We start from the raw sequence: 17096 nt of genomic DNA, 5'->3' as shown, positions 1-17096 counted from the left end.
GCCCATTACAGAGCCACTGTTCTTACACTCTGCTGCAATGGCAGGGCTGTATTTAGTAAATCTGTGCTATCTCCCAAACCAGGTAAGAGGATCTCCAAGCCCCACTCCTGTCATCTCAGAAACCCACATCCTCTGTCAAAGCCTGAGTGGGTGGAAGGACCGTTGGAAGAAGGTTGAGTTACACTTCTTCTGAACCTTCTTCAATAGGATGAGCAAATTTCATCCTATTGCCACACTTTAAGAAAGGAAAAAATCAGATGACCTGACAGTCTTTCAATTTCTCCTTCACATAGTGCAACTTGACCTTCCTCCAGTGACGGAGGCAGCACATCCCAAAGCAGCCTGGGCACCTGCAGCAGCTCCCTCTACTCCACCGCCAAGTGTGATCTGAGCACTGATGCTGCCCACTGTTCATGGGCAGCAGCTCCAAGGGCATTCCTCACAAGAAAAAGCATGGTGATGTATAATGTATGGCAGTGCAAGAAACAAGAAAGAAACTTCCAAAGCAACTAGATGCTCCAATACAATCTCCCTTAAGTAATGGATCCTTGGGTATGCTATTTTCTCAATTATTACAATTCAGTCCTACCCACTCAGCATCACTTTTTAAAAGTGCAGCCTGTTGATCCTGTTCCCATCACATTCACAAGGCATGTCTCACTGTCATCTACAAGCGCGCCTGAAGTTTGGATTGCAAGAGGCCAGCACTTTGCCTGTTAACTAATCCCTTCCTACGCACGCAGCTCTCAATAAAAATCTATAGAGATCAGGAATTAGGACTAAAGCAGCAGGTAGCTAGTTTTAAAAATATTTTTTTCCTATTTGAAAGAAAACTCATGCTTCAATTTTCTAAGATTTTAACCTGTTTTCATTTTCCCAATTCTCTTCATCACCATAAATATGAGCAGAGGCTCTCACATAAACACAGACACAAGGAGCTAAGATTTTAAAACAAAAGAAAACAAACAACATAAAGAAGCTAAAAGTCTCCCAAATTTTGCGCAGGTTTTTGTAGTCACATCTTTCTCATTCCTATACTTCTTAAATGTATTTAGCAAATAGTAAAGTGTGTAAAATTCATCCCGAAAGCATCTATAGACCTCAGTAAAAGTCAGAATGTACATGATTTGGTTGCACCACTTTTCTACCTGTTGTCCTTGCTTGTTGCTCTTCCTTGTTGATCAGTCCTTTCAATTTAGACTGCAAGGTCTCCTAGAGCAACATATACTATACTTGTATAATCACTACTACAAGTCCCTGCTTCAGCTGGTGCTTCTACTCGCTAGTAGTTTAAACACAAAAACCTCTCCAAAATAAAAGACTAATTATTTTTAATTTAAAAAAAAAAGTAAGAATGAGTCACCCTAGTGCACTAAAACAAAATGGTGGGGATGAGGGCCACGGAGGTTTGCTTGTTGCTTTGTAAACCCTTCCTCCTTTAGCCACAGTAAGCTTCCTTTAATCCCAAGGACCCTCCGATCCCCGAGGGTTGCTTTAGCACACCAGAAATAGCAAAAAGCAAAACAACTGTGGTATAGCCTAAAAGCAGATGAGGGTCAACCACACTCCTGTATGCCTGGATCCCTGGTAATGCACTGCGTTTCTGTAGACATTTTTCTCCCCGCTGCTTTGCAGAATACCTAGTGGTTTAGGTATCATATATACAATATATAAACAGGATGAGATCAATATAAATTAATAGCTCACATACATAGCCAACTGACTAGGTCAATCCACAGAAAGAAACAGTTCCCATGTTCAGCAATTTAAAAAAAAAAAACATAATAGGGAAAAAGAGCAACAAAAGTACTTGTATGTTTTCTGCTGAAAACACTTTTCCCACTCTCCCTCTATTACACCTTCAGAGAAGGGCTTTAGCGTTGAACAGCTGCCCATCCTTTAAGTTCATCAATGATGAGACGGGAATGGCCGCTGGGAATGAGTCAGTAGGACGCAGTACAGGGCTCTGGTGTTGCCTCTTGCCTCATCTGAGAAGTTACCACAACATTTTCCTTTTAGAGATTTCTAACACCCGGAAACAATATTATCTTATCTTCCCCTTTTGGTGAGACATTTGTCTGCGACTGTCTTCCAGCTCTTGTCATTGTGCCCTTCCCCTCCTCTTTTTCCCATCTGCAGTTCCTCTGCTTTGGTCCAAATGCTGTAATCTGATGACACTGGTGCTGTAATCAGTGATTTGCATGGGATCCAGTACCCCAATTCAAATCCTTCCTCTTGCAGTCCTTGACTTCCCAAGGATTATTTATTGATTTTGTGTGTTATTTAGTGAACTGCTGCACTCTGAAAGTAGTTTTCTGAAATTAAGTAGATTTTAAAAAAATATTCTATGCATTACAAAACCTCCAAAGATATTGTCTGAATCATGTTGTTTTGCTTAAGAAAAAATAAATACAGTTATACTACAATACAGGTCAGGAACTCTAAACCACCCTTCGGAATAAACATCACAACAATGGGTAAATATTACAGTGCACATTTCTGTGCATCTCTATTACAAAATGTTTTGCAGGGCATGGCAAGCCTGACAAAGAGGAGAGAGCACTAAAATTCAGGGGCTTCTGCCATTAACCAGTTTCACCAACAAGCCTAGAGTTTTGCTCACAGTTTTTAATGCCCTATCCCTTCCTTTTATCGTTATGGTCACAGTACCTAATCAACCAGCCATCTCTGAAAACAGAATGTAACAAAAATAAGCGTAGCATTTATCTGGTAGACAAATTAGAAGTTCATTAAACAAAAACATTACCTTACGTCCAGAGATAAGGCTGAAATCTTTGAAAAGCTCTTAGACACAGCTATACCATTCGATATACATAAAGCGAGGTTTTTGACAGACATCTGATAACTGCAATTTTCTCCCTTTCCCTCATACATGAATATTACTTTTTTTTAATGTGTCACTTTCTGTTTCAAAACTAATTAAAAGTTAACTGCATATAATTTGGACTTTAAAACAGCAACACAAAAGGTTACAAAGGAAGGGGGAGAAATCTAGACACCCAAAAGATGCAGCTTCCCTACTTCTGGTATTTGCATGCCAGCTTTCAAAGCTGAATCAAAGACAAATAGTGGGAAAGGACCAAATCATCAGATCCATAATTTATGCAAATCCTAAAATAAGACATCAGCTGACAATAGCGCCAGGAAACAGGTGCTGATGAGAAGCAGGTCAGAAAGACAGCGATGTTCTATGCTGACCAAAGATAGCTGCAGGCAGTACAAAGCAGCTCTGATTTGCAGCCTCCAAAGGCACTCTTTCTTTTATGAAAGCCAGGAGAGATGAGAAATAAAAACAAAAATCAAGAATAGAGCAAATTAGCCCTGAAGCAGCTAACTAGCTGGCTTCCCAAATTTATGATACCCAAAGGAAAAACTGTTCAATGAAATCTGCTGTTCACTGGTAGGTAGAAGTCAGGGCGAAAAGGCCAAAGCCTTGAGTAGAAGTAAGGGTGCAGTTTGGTAAATGGTTCTTTTGGCGATGGCATGCTAGCTTCAGCAACGCTCACTGTGGGGGAACTTGTTCCCGTTCCCATGGCACCCCTTCCAGCTGAGGCAACACCTTCCATGTGGGATTATGCAGTCAGATAGGAGAAAAATCAGTTATTTTTAAACACAGCTCAGATCCCTGAATTTGCCTGATCTAGACATTTACAGGTTGATAATCAAATGCCTAATTTTACATCTGTTAAAAATTATTTTTAATCATTCTCTTGATCTGGTCTGGTCCAGTTCTGCAAAGAGAGTACTGCCAGCGTTATCTGACCATAGAAAGATGGTCTGTGATCCTCTGTAGGCTTAGTCTCAAACCAACTCATTTTGAACACATTTGGGGAGAACAGGGGGAGGCTGGTGGCACTGAGATGTGCTGTTACCAACCTGAAAGCAGCAGTCTGAAAATAGGTGAAATCAAGCACTATTCAATGGAGAACAAACTCTCAGAGTAGATGCAAACCTAAAGACAAAGACAGAACCTACGGGACACTTATGACCCTGGGGGGTCCAATGCACAACACCAGAATTTTAGACTTGGCTGAAATGATTTGCCCCTTGCTTCACACCACCAGTACAGCAAGATATTTACTTCCTTACTGCTCCAGGTCTTTTCTGTTACTGATAAAGTACTAAAATATGGTCTTCCAGGTCACTAATGCAACAGCAAAAGGTCAAGAAGCAATAAGCCCATACTAGAAAATATGTCCACTCAATGATTAAGTGTTCCCCATTTACGATTATGTTTTCAGATCTACCCATAGGCCATTCTTAACCCCCTTAGCATTTATATTAGTTTGGCAATGTATTTCTTCAATCAGCATGTATAATTAACCAAACAAAAACACGTCATTCTTGTTCGAGCAGCATACCATAATCACCAAAACTATCAGCCACATCTGTAGTGTCTGGCAAGCTATTGCAAATCATTTTAATATAATCTAATTTCCGGTCAAGGAGGATAAAATAAATTGATATGCACATTATCTATTACTGGATTTTTGCCTGGACTGCTTTGCCTAACAGGACAAATTCAGGTCATCCTATTTTCTCCTTGTAAAACACTAGCATAACACACTTCTGCTCTCAGTTACATGCAACCCTCGCTGTGTTCCCTGGCTTGCTGAGAAACAGGTCAAGAGTCTCTTCCATGACCTTTTCAAAGGCCAAATTGAGAAGCCAGTACCTACATCCAGTTTCCCTCCCAGATCTCCTGTAGCTCAAATTAAGAAAGAAAAAAGATTACTTTGTACAGTTTTGCTTTGCTTTAAAACCATTTGGGGTCAGGTGAAAGCACAGCCTACATCAGAAACAGCAAATACAGGTGGAGGACATAATATGAGCAAGACGTTAAGGAAGGAACAAGCAAATGTGGTTATTTCTACACCTGACAAAGGACAGCAGACTTCAAAGAGCAACTTCCCAACACAGGCTCTGAAAAAGTGACCGAAAACAACAGTGAGTGGACTTCACAAATTAACCAGCTGAAATGACAGTATTTCAGCATAACAAGGCAGTCATGTTTGTCCTTTTACAGTTAAAGAAAAAATCAGAAGGAAAATTGTGAGTCTCAACAGGAGACATATTCTGTGGTTACTGTATCAGCAAAACTTTCACCTTCTGTCTATATAGCTTTACAGCTCAGCTGTGCCTGTATATTTTCACAAGAGGAAGAGGGAAAAAAACAGTAGAGATTAAATTAGAGCTTCATTAATACCACAAAGCATTCCAAAACTGAGTGACTGCTCAAGTAAGTGTGCTGCCAATGTATTCTTTGCAATAACTCACGTTCATTTTAAGAAGACACAATGTCCACGGTAAGTGCAGAGCACTTCAAAAAACAACACCAAGGTGGTTAGAAGACCGTTGCTATGAAGGACACATCCATTGCTGGCAATATGTCATTCGAATACCGATAAACCGAAGAGAAGCACAAGCCTGTGATAAGATGCAACAATCTGGCTATGAGCCTGGAGTGAGGGGCCATGTATGAAGAGACATCCTCCTTCCCCCAATTCCCTTGCTGTTTCAGAGAGCGCGAAGGCTGCGCCAAGGCTGCGCCGGATATACTGCGCATTCCTGGAGACGCGCGCCAGCCCGACAACTGGGGAGGGGACACAGCCAAGTCCCTAACTGCACCCCACTCCACGCACAGCACCCCCACTGGAAAGAACCAACAGCGACACATGGAAAAACCTCCTCTCAACAGGCTCTGCTCCACACCACAGGGATGCTGCGGGGAATATCATGGAGATAGGAAGAGCTGACATTCGCACCACCACACTGCCTGGACACAGCTGGGCTTGGAGAAAGAGACTGCTCTTCATTTCATCCTTCAGAAAGTGACCAAACAGCTCTAATACAATTTATAAAAGAATTTCTGTATAGAAACAGCTATCAGTATTTCCAAGACTTCAGTGTCTAGCATTGCTGTGTATCTGAGTGCATCCCAAATGCATGCACTCAGTGAGCCAGCCAATGTCTGTTCAAGTGAGGATGCAGCAATACTTTCTCTGAAGAAAAACACAAACTCCCCAAAATGTTTATTTTCAGCTGAATGTAAATTGCACATCCCCAGAAGGGACTAACACTTTTTATTTTTAAGAGAGTAAAATGACAGCTTTCTAAAGATTTAAAATGGCTTTTAGTAGTGGACTGTAGTTCTGCTGTTGGACATTTTATATGGTTGGCACATCCGCGCAGCCTAATTAAATGCATTGCACAGACAGTAGGAACTTGAACTGCTTTCCAGTCCATCCTACCCTTAGGAAAAAAGGTAAATAGAAAGCTAATGCCATCTTGCTGTTGTGCTTGCAGAAAAACCACGGAAGGAGCATTGGATATTACCGCCCTTGCCATAGATTAGAACAAATATTGCAACATTGCAAAACACATACAACTTTTTTAAAAACAAGCTCTTTGCAGCCATTCAGCTTAGAACATTATTCTCACATCCTCACTTAGACATGTGTTGAAATGCCCTCCATGTAATGGTTTTTGTGATTAGAACATGCAACTGGTACTGAAAAAAAAAAAATAAGTCTGACAGCCAACATTAAAGAACATAAATATGTTCCCAAATAATTTAACGGTTATTTCCCAGTTTCACTCCAAGCCCTCAAGCCACTCTGTGGGTGTAATCTGCTCTAGACTCAACTGTGGCTGTGTACTTTGGCACCGAGTCAAAACAGAGAGGTTATTGTTTGATTTATGTGCCAAGAGCCTCTCAGATAAAGGGCTAATGGCAGGCTGATAGCTTCAGCCTCTGCATGTGGTGTTTATACAGACCCTCTTTCCTCTGCCTCCTTTCTGCCTATGCTCCAGGAAGGCTGTGTCATATCAAGATCAAGTTAATTAATTAACTCATACTAGCATAATTTGATTGATAAAACAACTGATTCACTAAAGGTCATGGGGAGTGCTGTTAAAACACCAACTTTTCTGCCTCAACAATGCTTAAGGTTTTGAGACTTGCATTTTTCTACACTGCAAGCAGCAATTTTAAAGCAATAATCACACTACAAAAGTCGACGGAAGAAGCTATGATAAATGAATCTCTCAATTAAAGTGCGCTGCAAAGGATATTTCAGTACTTCATGAGATATTTGAGCAAAATAATAAAAAGTCCTACAACAGGAAGGGTCACATAAAGAGAATTTTCTATATTGTTAGTTCTGTAAAACTAGAAGCCATGCCTATGTGATATACTTTGCTATTTACTACATCCAAACTAGAAGTATTTCCCAGTATATAAATGTTTCACTGTTAAAATACTGCTATAGGGAACATAGCCCTATACGACCAAATTATTATTTATTAGATGTTAGCAAACCTCATCATCAAATTATACAATTAATTAATTTTATGCAAGACACAAGCAGCATCATTTTAATTAAAAAAAAAATCATTCCAAAGATGCAGAAAAAAAAGCATTAAAAACAGACTAGATTCTTAACAGCCTTTTGCCACCAATATATTTTAAAGTAATTATTTTAAGCAGTAGATAGAGAAAACAGAAGCTGCCAGGCATTTTAAAAGCAGTTCTGAGATAATATTCAAGGTGTTGCAAATCAGCTTGCAGCCAGCAAGGCTAAAGCATATGAGCAATAATGGAAGCTGATGATCAGCCACAAAGTTGTACAATAGATTCTCTTCTGGACTACCTGAAATATTTGTAAGTAATAAGTGTTAGAAGTAACACATTTCTTACAGGAGTTTATTCCTCAGTTCACTGTATGTTGTTCAACATACAGGTATAAATACCAAGAAAGTACGGTATTAACTGGGCTAATACAGTAGACGTGTTCATAAAGAGACATTATTTGCCACTAGAAGTCAAAAATTTCACAATATTTTGCCTCCTCTCCCCTGTTTTCACCTCAGCATGGATCTCCCTGTGCCAGTAATACTGATCCAGTATGCCGGATCGCTTTGCAAACCAAACTGGGAAGCAGAGAACTTGCTTTGCCAAGTCCTCGACAGCTGGGAGGGACTGCCAGGCCGCTCCACAGGATACAGACCAAGTTTTCCTTCGTTACTGGTTTCACATACAGCTGACTGAACATGGCCATAAAAAAAACGAGGAGAGGACAAGAGTTACTTTTTGAAACCTCTGGCTCACAAACAAAAGGTATGCAGTCTCGGTCACCAAGCAAAAGTTGGTTAAAACATAGCAATAAAAGAGGGAACAGTTATTATAGGCAAGCATACATGTATTCAAGCTATTATATATACCTGTATAAAAGCATACCTACAGATGCCAACACTTCAGGGCAATGCTGTACACCTTGTCAAGTTAACTTACATTTTGCAATCATTTTCAGATGCAGGATGATAAAACAGGCTGTTAATTACCCTTAAGAGAAGAGAAAATAAGATTTACCAGACACAATCAATGACTAAGATCAACAGAAATAGGAAAATATTCTTTGAATTTGTTACTGACTCTGATGAGAGAGTAAGTTTTGGTTCATCTTACAATGAAGCATATGAAGTATGGGACAAAATTTTCCCAAACATAGTAGTAAAAGTCTAAAAAATGCCAAGAATACACAAAATCACAAGCTCATTTCAGACAGACAAGAATTGTGAAAGAATTCTCTCAGAAGAGCTTTTAAAGCAAATTGTAATTTTAAGTTGCAAAACAGCTATGTTTCACATAAACTATTGTGTTCCAATAAAACCATGACCACTATACTCCAAACCAGGAAGAAATATGCTCCCTGTTATCAGTGGAGCATGGGAGAAGTTAAAAACAAACAATTCAGGAGGTTCTTATAAACACAACCAAGACAGCAACCCCAAACTGCTCCACAACTGCTCTGTTTACCTACAGCTCTTTGCTTGGGGCTGAATTCCTTTGCCCCCCTTCACAGATAATGGACAGTAAATCAGAATCTTAAATCTTGACATATTTTCAGTCCCACAGGTGAACTGAATTACAATACAATTTAAGAATTAATTATTAAAAGTTTTGCAAGGATTCAGCTCACATCAGGAATTTATTAAAAAGAGAGGAAAAAGTTCTCCCAACAAAAGGAAATGGTAACATAGCATTCTACATTTTGCCGCTTTAAAAAAAAAAATAAATAAAAGAGAAAGTTAACTTTTCTGACTCATTCATGTATCTATTTCACAGATGGCCATACTTATAAAATAGAGTATGTACACAAGTCTGATGACTGTGGTCAACCACCATCTGAAGCAGGTCTGCCACTTGCCAAACCCACCCTCTTAAGTTTTATCAAACATTTCCTCCATCCAAGCATCATGTAAACTTGTAAGGACAAGCATCTTAACCACAGTCCTGTTTCATGTTGATCTAAATATAGACGTATTTATACATATATATACTGTGATAAACACACAAGAAGTTTTTTGGCTTCAGAAAGCCAAAAAGTTTAACATACACTCTTCAGCATCCATGACACGGAACAACTTCACTTGCTAATAACCGCGTACGGGAGACAATGCAGCTGTGGACGGAATGATGTTATTGAAAAGTAATGCAACTCTGCTCGTTGCTGCTTCCAGTATCAAAGAGTAACAGTGTAAACCAATGACACTAGTGTGCATTAAACCAAAATAGAAAAATAATTCAAGATAGCAGAAAAGCAATCTGTGGAGCATATTTTACGATAACAGAAGTTGGCACAAACGCATGCATGCACATACACAGACCGCATCTGAAACGAAAATTAATTTATAAATCCTCTTATTCTACTACATTTACATAGACTAATAATACTGAATTTCTGTATCAGCTTAATATTAGAACGGTTGCTTAGTGAAAAATTTCTCAGAAAACATACAAAGCTTTTTTACACTACAATTTACTATATATATATTTGAACTTATATGGTCACATTCAATAATCCCTTAGACAGACAGCATTTCTACAGTGTTTCATCTGATTATAAAAAGCTAATACAGCGTTTTCTTGTGTTAAAAACAAAACTACACAGTCCAATGAATAGTTTGGGGAGCTATAGGTTCTCATCACCTTTGTGTTCTGTTTATTTTAGCTGTTCCCAAGATCATTAATATCCACTTGAACGTGTAAACCTCAAGGTCAACCAAAGGTGAAACATAAGGAAGCAATATAATATGGAGCATTCAACTGGATTATATGCTGTGAAACATTAAGGCAGTTTCCTTAAACTACATTTTCTTTTCTTTTTTTCTTAGTAATAGAAGAGCTAAGACAATAACCTCCATATAGCTATTGAGCCAGATTTCTTAATTTGGAGGATTTGCAGAATGACTAGTCACTTCTTTTATGGAGTAATTTTAAAAAAAATACCAACTGTGGCTTTCTAGAAAATGCTATGTAATCAGAACAAAATGAGTAGAAAAAAACTGATCAAACATTCCATAGACGGAATAAAAATATGCTAAAAAATTTGTAATATTATATTTATATCTTACCACTGCCACAAGCAACATAAACACCCTAACCTAAGTCCACATTGATTGTTGTCAACCTACAGCAGTGATGTGTTATATTTCATACATAAACTTGTGACCAGCAGCACTAAGAACACACAAAAGCCTTACAAATGCAACAGGTCTCAAGATCAAGAGGGGTCTGCTTGTGGACCAAACATCACACAAATCTCTGCACCTCCTGGACTGACTTACTTCTCACATAGTTATCCTTCTGGAGATGACCCATGGCAACCCTAACAAAGCTGTATGTGCAGATGAACCACATAATCTCTATTTGTGACCTCAGAGGGAAAAAATATGTATAAATTGTCATCCCCTACATGTGCTGTGGCACCTAAGTGCAATACATCAAAATCTGTAAAACAAATTGAGCAAGCAGAAGAGGCTGACATTGCAGGGAGAAACTACATAGATCAGGACCCTTCATCTTCTCCAGATCACCCTGTGAAAAGAAGAACTAGTGCTTAATTCCATAACACCTTGTTGTCTGCAAATGACAAAATTATTAGAATTCTGAACTGCGTTACTGACCATTACACCAAAGCTCCTTTTCACTTTGGAAAATTTTAATTTAGGTATAACACTGTAATGCACACGTACTGGGAGTCGTGTAAGTAAACAGACTTGGCTTTGCAATTTCATATGGTGACTGATACTGCTACAAGATTATTTCTTCAGCAGCTATCAAATGTTTTGCTGGGAAGAGGGTTCCTCTAAACAAGTAAGGTTGCTCCTGCTGAACGACTGGAAGAAGCAACAGCAAGAGCGTGAAATGGCTGGCAAAGGACCAGGCTCTCCCCAGATACATTTCTGAAGCCAGCTCCATTCACATTCCACAAAACAGACTGCCAGTGATGCTTCACACCATTATATGACTACTGTGCAAAATGCAATATGGTTTTTGTCATAATGCTAATGCTGGAACATGCTATCCTGAGGCAACTCTTGAGGAAACAAAGGCACTTTCGGGAAGGTAAGGGGTGTAGGAAAAGGAATCCATGCAGAGCAGTTGCTGCTCACCAGGCTGAAGCTTGAGTGAAAGGGAAGCATTGGTCCTGCGAACGGCCCTGAAAAAGAAGCCTGCCTGGCAACTGCACCAACAAGAAAGAGACATCATCTTTGCCTCAAGTCCTTTTATGACAGTTACTTATCAACTTCAAGAACCTCTGAAGTCTATAACCTTCCAAGATTATTATCCTGGAGCTAAATGCCTCTAGTTGTCTTAAAATACATGAATTTCAGTGTGTCTCTTTCAAAACCTGGATTATCTCAAAAACTTTACGGAAAGTCATGCGTAGCAAGAAAACGGATTCTATTAATCTTTTCTAAGGATTCTTCTTTTTGATCTACTACAAGTGTACTTAGCAAACACAAGGTTTGGTCATTCAACCTTTTCTGCTGACACCCTAAGCAGAGGGACCTGACAGATTACTAAGAGAGAAAAGTGAAAGCAAGATGCATTTTAGGAAGGCAGGACTGGTTTTGACAGAGGCTGACTGATGTTTAGGTCTTACTAATCCTTCAAGTATTAAATCCCACTAAGCTCCATCTTGTACACAGACATGATTTTGAACATGTTTTGTGCAAAGAGGAAAGCAGATTAACTATCAACTGAGCAAAGATTCCTAGCTCTGAGATGTAGTCAGCAAGCCTCAAAACATTTTAACTCTATCATTCCTCTATCCCCTATCTGTTCCCTTTTTTAATTATGCTGTTGAACAATACATAATACATACTGTTATCATTTTCATCCATTAACTGGCTGGTAGAGTTCCCTCCCTTCTATAACAGTTTCACCCCAGCCATCTATGCAGAAGAGGCTGTATTACAGGCCACAGAACATTTAGCTACCTTAAAACCTTCCCGTCATTCAAATAGTAGTAATAAAGGAGCTCCTGAACAACTGTGGTGGCACTGAGTGCATAGCTATGCATCATAATTGGACTTGGAAAAACAAGTTTCAGTTCCAAATACACGGTAGTGTTCTCACTTCTTGCCAGGTATTCAGGACTGACGTCCTCTGCATTGACTCAGCATGGGACCAGATACAGCAGTGTTCCTTCCTCTTCTTCTGCCCCCACCCCAATGATACAGCCTTTAGAAGTCTTCAAAGATTTCTCAAACGAGCTTCTCCAGAAGGGTATAGACCCGTGCATAGACCACAATAACATGTGAAGTCATTGTCAAGTAATAAAAATAAAAATAAATGGGTTATTCTGCTTGTCCACTACCATTCAAAAGCAGAAGTGGCACCTGACCTTCAGACCAATTACAAGCAGGCTGGTCCAAATAAACAACGAAGTATACCACAGCAATTGGATGACTGCCAGAAACAGAACGACTGACCATCCAGATGAACACTAAAGCCAGTTTGCTTGCTTTGAGACAAACAAAGAAAAATCACTGGAAATCACTGAAAAGTGAAAAATCTTTCTGTTGGAAGTAGAATTATTTATTGCAACCTGGCCCACTCTGTTTTCCAGTCAGCAGATGTGAATATACAGTACATCACAAGATAAAGAAGGGAAGGCTTCCCAGATATGCCATAGCCCTCTTGGTCACTGTAATAAAGTAGACTTTAATCATTTCAGCATTACCCTAAAATTCACTCTGGCTCCTCTAACAGTGGCCAAACTCTGCAGGAGTGAAGGAAAAAAGTGCACGCAAATAATTTCTTAAAACTTTCTAATATTCATAATCATAATTTAGTCTTGTCTGAGTTTCAGCTGGCTGTCTCTTAGTCCAATAAATGGTTCTGTAAAATGTTTCATTCCTACAAGCTGCAGGACAGCTCACGCAGGATGCCAAACCAAGTTACTAGATGAATCAAGTTAATTGAAAGCTTCTGAGTAGGATTTTGTACACTACAAGGTATACCAAAACTCCTGCCAAGCAGCTCTTTAAAATGTGTATGTTAAAGAATTACTTGTCAGGGATTTTAATTTAGTTTTTGGACAAAGCAAATGAATTACGCTAAAAATAAAGTCTGATCCTTACAACATACATATTATTTGGGAATACTACATGTAATATAATAGGTTACTTTAGAGCATTCTGTTCGGTGTTTTACAGCTATTGCATAAGGTTATTTTAATAAAAATTATTCCAGTGAAAGAACAGTTAGTAATGAGGTGCTGACAACTGAATCTACATTCAGGGATTGCATTGGAGTGCCAAATCCACTTTTACAGATGCACTGCTTAGTTATCCAATAGATGTCCTCGAGGCATGTAAAACCAATATATTTTGGGTCACTTTTGGCAGCAGAGATAGATGAGACAAGTGAAAACATGTACCAAGACACATATGAAGTGTGTTTTTCTTATTAGAGAAATGTAAGAAAATAAACCCAAATACCATGGAATGCCAGGAATTCCCTCTCCTCAATGTTTTTGATTTACAAGGCCGCTTTTTGGTAGTCTCCTTTCACCTCTCTCCCTCATTTGTGGCCTAAAGCCTTGAGTAATCGAAGCAACCTCTTGACTAGGCCATTTTGATAGCTTAATGTACAGGTGTATGTCTTCATCACAGAAGGAAAGACAATCCCTTCCCTGAGTGATTCAGTTACCACAAAAATCATTGCTTATGAAGTCTTACGGCACAGAGTAGTTAAAACAGTCAAAGATACTCTCTTTATTAGTTGAGAACAAGTATTCAAGTAGAGACTTAGAGACCCAAAATAAACAGTAAAATATAATCTGAAGCAGACCTTACATCTTAAAGATGTGTTGTTTGAACACCCAGGGCCAGATTCTCTGATAGCATGTTGGTGAAAGCAAACTTAGATCAACTTGAGGGCTTGGCCCTGTATATCTTCCTTATTCCTCTCTTACTTCAAAGTAGCATATTTGTCATAGTTTCAATGCAAACCTAGAGCCTCAGCTTCTTCAGATCTCATGCAAACCTAATATGGCCAATTCTAGCCTTCAAAGCCAAACTGACAGCTATTCAGAAAGAAGAATGCCTGAGGTTGGAGATATAATTTTTATAACAATTTCCATACTCTGGTTGATCTGTCATAGAGAACGAGATAAGGGCTTCTGCCTACATTGTATTTATTTACCCTGTGTTCTGGATATCTTCTCACAACCTCTCTCTGATACACTTCTGCCTACCGCAGAATGAGTAAGGAGAGCAGACTTTTGTCCTAATCCAAAATCTCTGGATTTTCGATGGCTTTTTGTAGTCATTCAATGTTAACGCCGCATCCTTCTCCTAAAAAGGGCTTGTATAAGAAGCGTGTTGGGTGCTGTCTAATTCCCCTTCTCCTCCACAACCCCTCCTTACCATCAAAACCAAGCACACCATTGATGGTATTTTCTGACCTGTGCAGAGTGTTTGAAGCCATGACATCCTCCCCTGTCATTAAGAAGACCTGCAGTTTTTTCTGTCAAAGTTAATTTCCTTTTTCTAAGGGGTAACTGGAGCTCGAGCATCCACGTGCAGCATACACATTCACTGCACATTCTGCGGCTGTTTCCAGTAATTGAAAATGGCTCAATATGGATTTCTTTTTCTGGTTGCTTATTTAAATAAGTAGTAGAGTCATGGAGAGATTTAAGTAAGGTCATAAAACTCTTCTCTCCCACAGTGAATGGGAATTTTTCCCAGCTGAAGATTTTAGAAAATACATTCACAACCTATGGAAATTAAGTGGTACTTGGTGTAGCACAGTCGTCCAGAGCATACAGAAGGACCGCTTCTGGGCCTCAGTTCATCAGGGTGTAAAAACTGGCTTGGTTTGGTCAATTTTCACAACCACTTTTGAAACTGTGAGCAGCTATAAAGCAGCAAAACCCATTTCAGCATCTCTTGGCCATGCTTCAGGAAAACAAGATGCACAAAGAAAGGTGAGCACTGGAGCTAGGCATTACAAATTAGAATCCAAAGATCTGCCATCTAAGTAACAGAAGCCATGTTAAAAATTATTTATCCAGGAGGCTGGATTTTTGGATCAATTATAAAAAAATTAAAATAAATAGTTATATTGTACGTGTAAGTATTTACCTGTATAAAAACATGGAAGTATTTCCCAATGCACAGATTCTGTCTACTTTCCAGAGTAAAGACAGAAGAGTACTAAGAGTACAGAGTACTAAGCTCTGCCAGGTAAATAGCTCACTTAACATAAATTTTAGCCCATGGAAGCTTTGATTCCTGTTTCATATTAAATTCAGAATCATTAAAGAATCCCAATAATATAGTCAAAATCTGCAACCAAACCTGTTGCCAACAGATAATACTGTTTCCTTCCCAAACATGGATTTGTCATCCAAACGAGCAGCTGTCATTTGTTCTTCTCATCAGTCTATTACGGCACGTTTTTCTCCATTGTAAGATACAGCAGGCTTACTCTATAGTATGAGAGTGATAAACTAAAACACTGCTCCAGGTCAGTCAGTCACTCTCTGTTCTGGCACTAGGGTTGAACAGCAAATGAGTAATTCCACAATATGTAATAAGGCCAATGCACATCACTGCATTTTAAAACCTCGTTGTTGAGGTCATTCAGGAGGCAAACTTGAAGGCAGTTGGCTAAGCAGAGTAAGAGCTAGTCTTAGAAAAATCTCACAACGTCAGCCAAAGCAACAGTTATTGAGAGATCATACTATAACACACGAAGGATTGGAGCTCACTCAAAGTCTACTTAAACAGACACAGTCTTTATGCTGCTATTGAATTCTGAATACATCTGCAGGAAAATGCACTGTGGCCACACCAAGAGAAAAGCAGTTTGCAAACTTAACACAGGGGAAAAAAGAATCTTGCAAAATTCACAAACAAAAGCATTAAGGTAACAAGAAAGGGATGTCAGTTTTAAAATAAATGCTGCAGACAGCCAAAAAAACACCACCTCTAAACACCATAAAGATGCAGACACCAGTAGTTACTCTTTCTGGAAGTTAATCAGAAAGATTTGTCCTTCTTTACATCTTGCAAGGAATGTGCTTGCAGAACAAAAAGCAATGCTAACAAGGAAACAGAAGATAAACTAGCTGAAGGATTGTACTCACTGAATTTCCTAATAGATGTTAAGTTACCTTGCTGTGCTAACCAGCTGAAGATACAAGAACTCAGAGACCTGCTGATGGCTGGACAACATCTGGGTAACACTCAAAGTTATTGGGTCTTTCCACAGGCAAAGGAAAAAAATCAGAAACTCAGGACTTAATGACAGTATTCAAATAGAGATTATATTGAAAACAATATAAATACAGGGAGCCTTTTTCCAGAGGAACTAAAGATATGTCTTCAAAAAGTAAGCATGAAGGGCTCTGGAATTTGCTATTTTCAGCTAGCAGATTCCACAGGCACCCCTTGATCCTTGCTGGATGACTACGTGAGGGCCCAGGACAAAACCTGCCCTTCAGCCTTTCTGGCTGAAAACTTTAATTAGTACGCCTGGGTAGCCCAGACAAACAGTGCAGGGGAGGACCTCAAAGCACAAAGAGTGAAGTCTTGAGCAGTCCAGCTTCCCACAACTCCCAGGAGTCCTTTTGTGGGCTGAGTGGCACAGATAAGCAAGAACTGCCCAGCTGATGTCGAGAGTTTGTCAACTCAATTCATTCTTTATCTTAAGGAAAATAAGCTTCATCTTATCTGGAAGACAACTTCTCAGGCTTCTGAGGCCTGTCATA

The 17096-nt window shown here is 39.2% G+C and overlaps 1 protein-coding gene across 1 annotated transcript in view; it reads right to left on the bottom strand.

Annotated features, from left to right (window-relative positions):
* Positions 1–17096, bottom strand: part of SCFD2 (sec1 family domain containing 2) — a 205362-nt gene that overhangs the window by 168843 nt on the left and 19423 nt on the right. The window lies entirely within an intron of this gene.

The sequence above is a fragment of the Chlamydotis macqueenii genome, chromosome 4 (assembly GCF_036417535.1).
Source record: "Chlamydotis macqueenii isolate bChlMac1 chromosome 4, bChlMac1.mat, whole genome shotgun sequence".
In the NCBI taxonomy this organism is placed as follows: domain Eukaryota; kingdom Metazoa; phylum Chordata; class Aves; order Otidiformes; family Otididae; genus Chlamydotis; species Chlamydotis macqueenii.
Note: the sequence above shows the minus strand (reverse complement) of the source record. Positions and strands in the feature narration are given on the sequence as shown.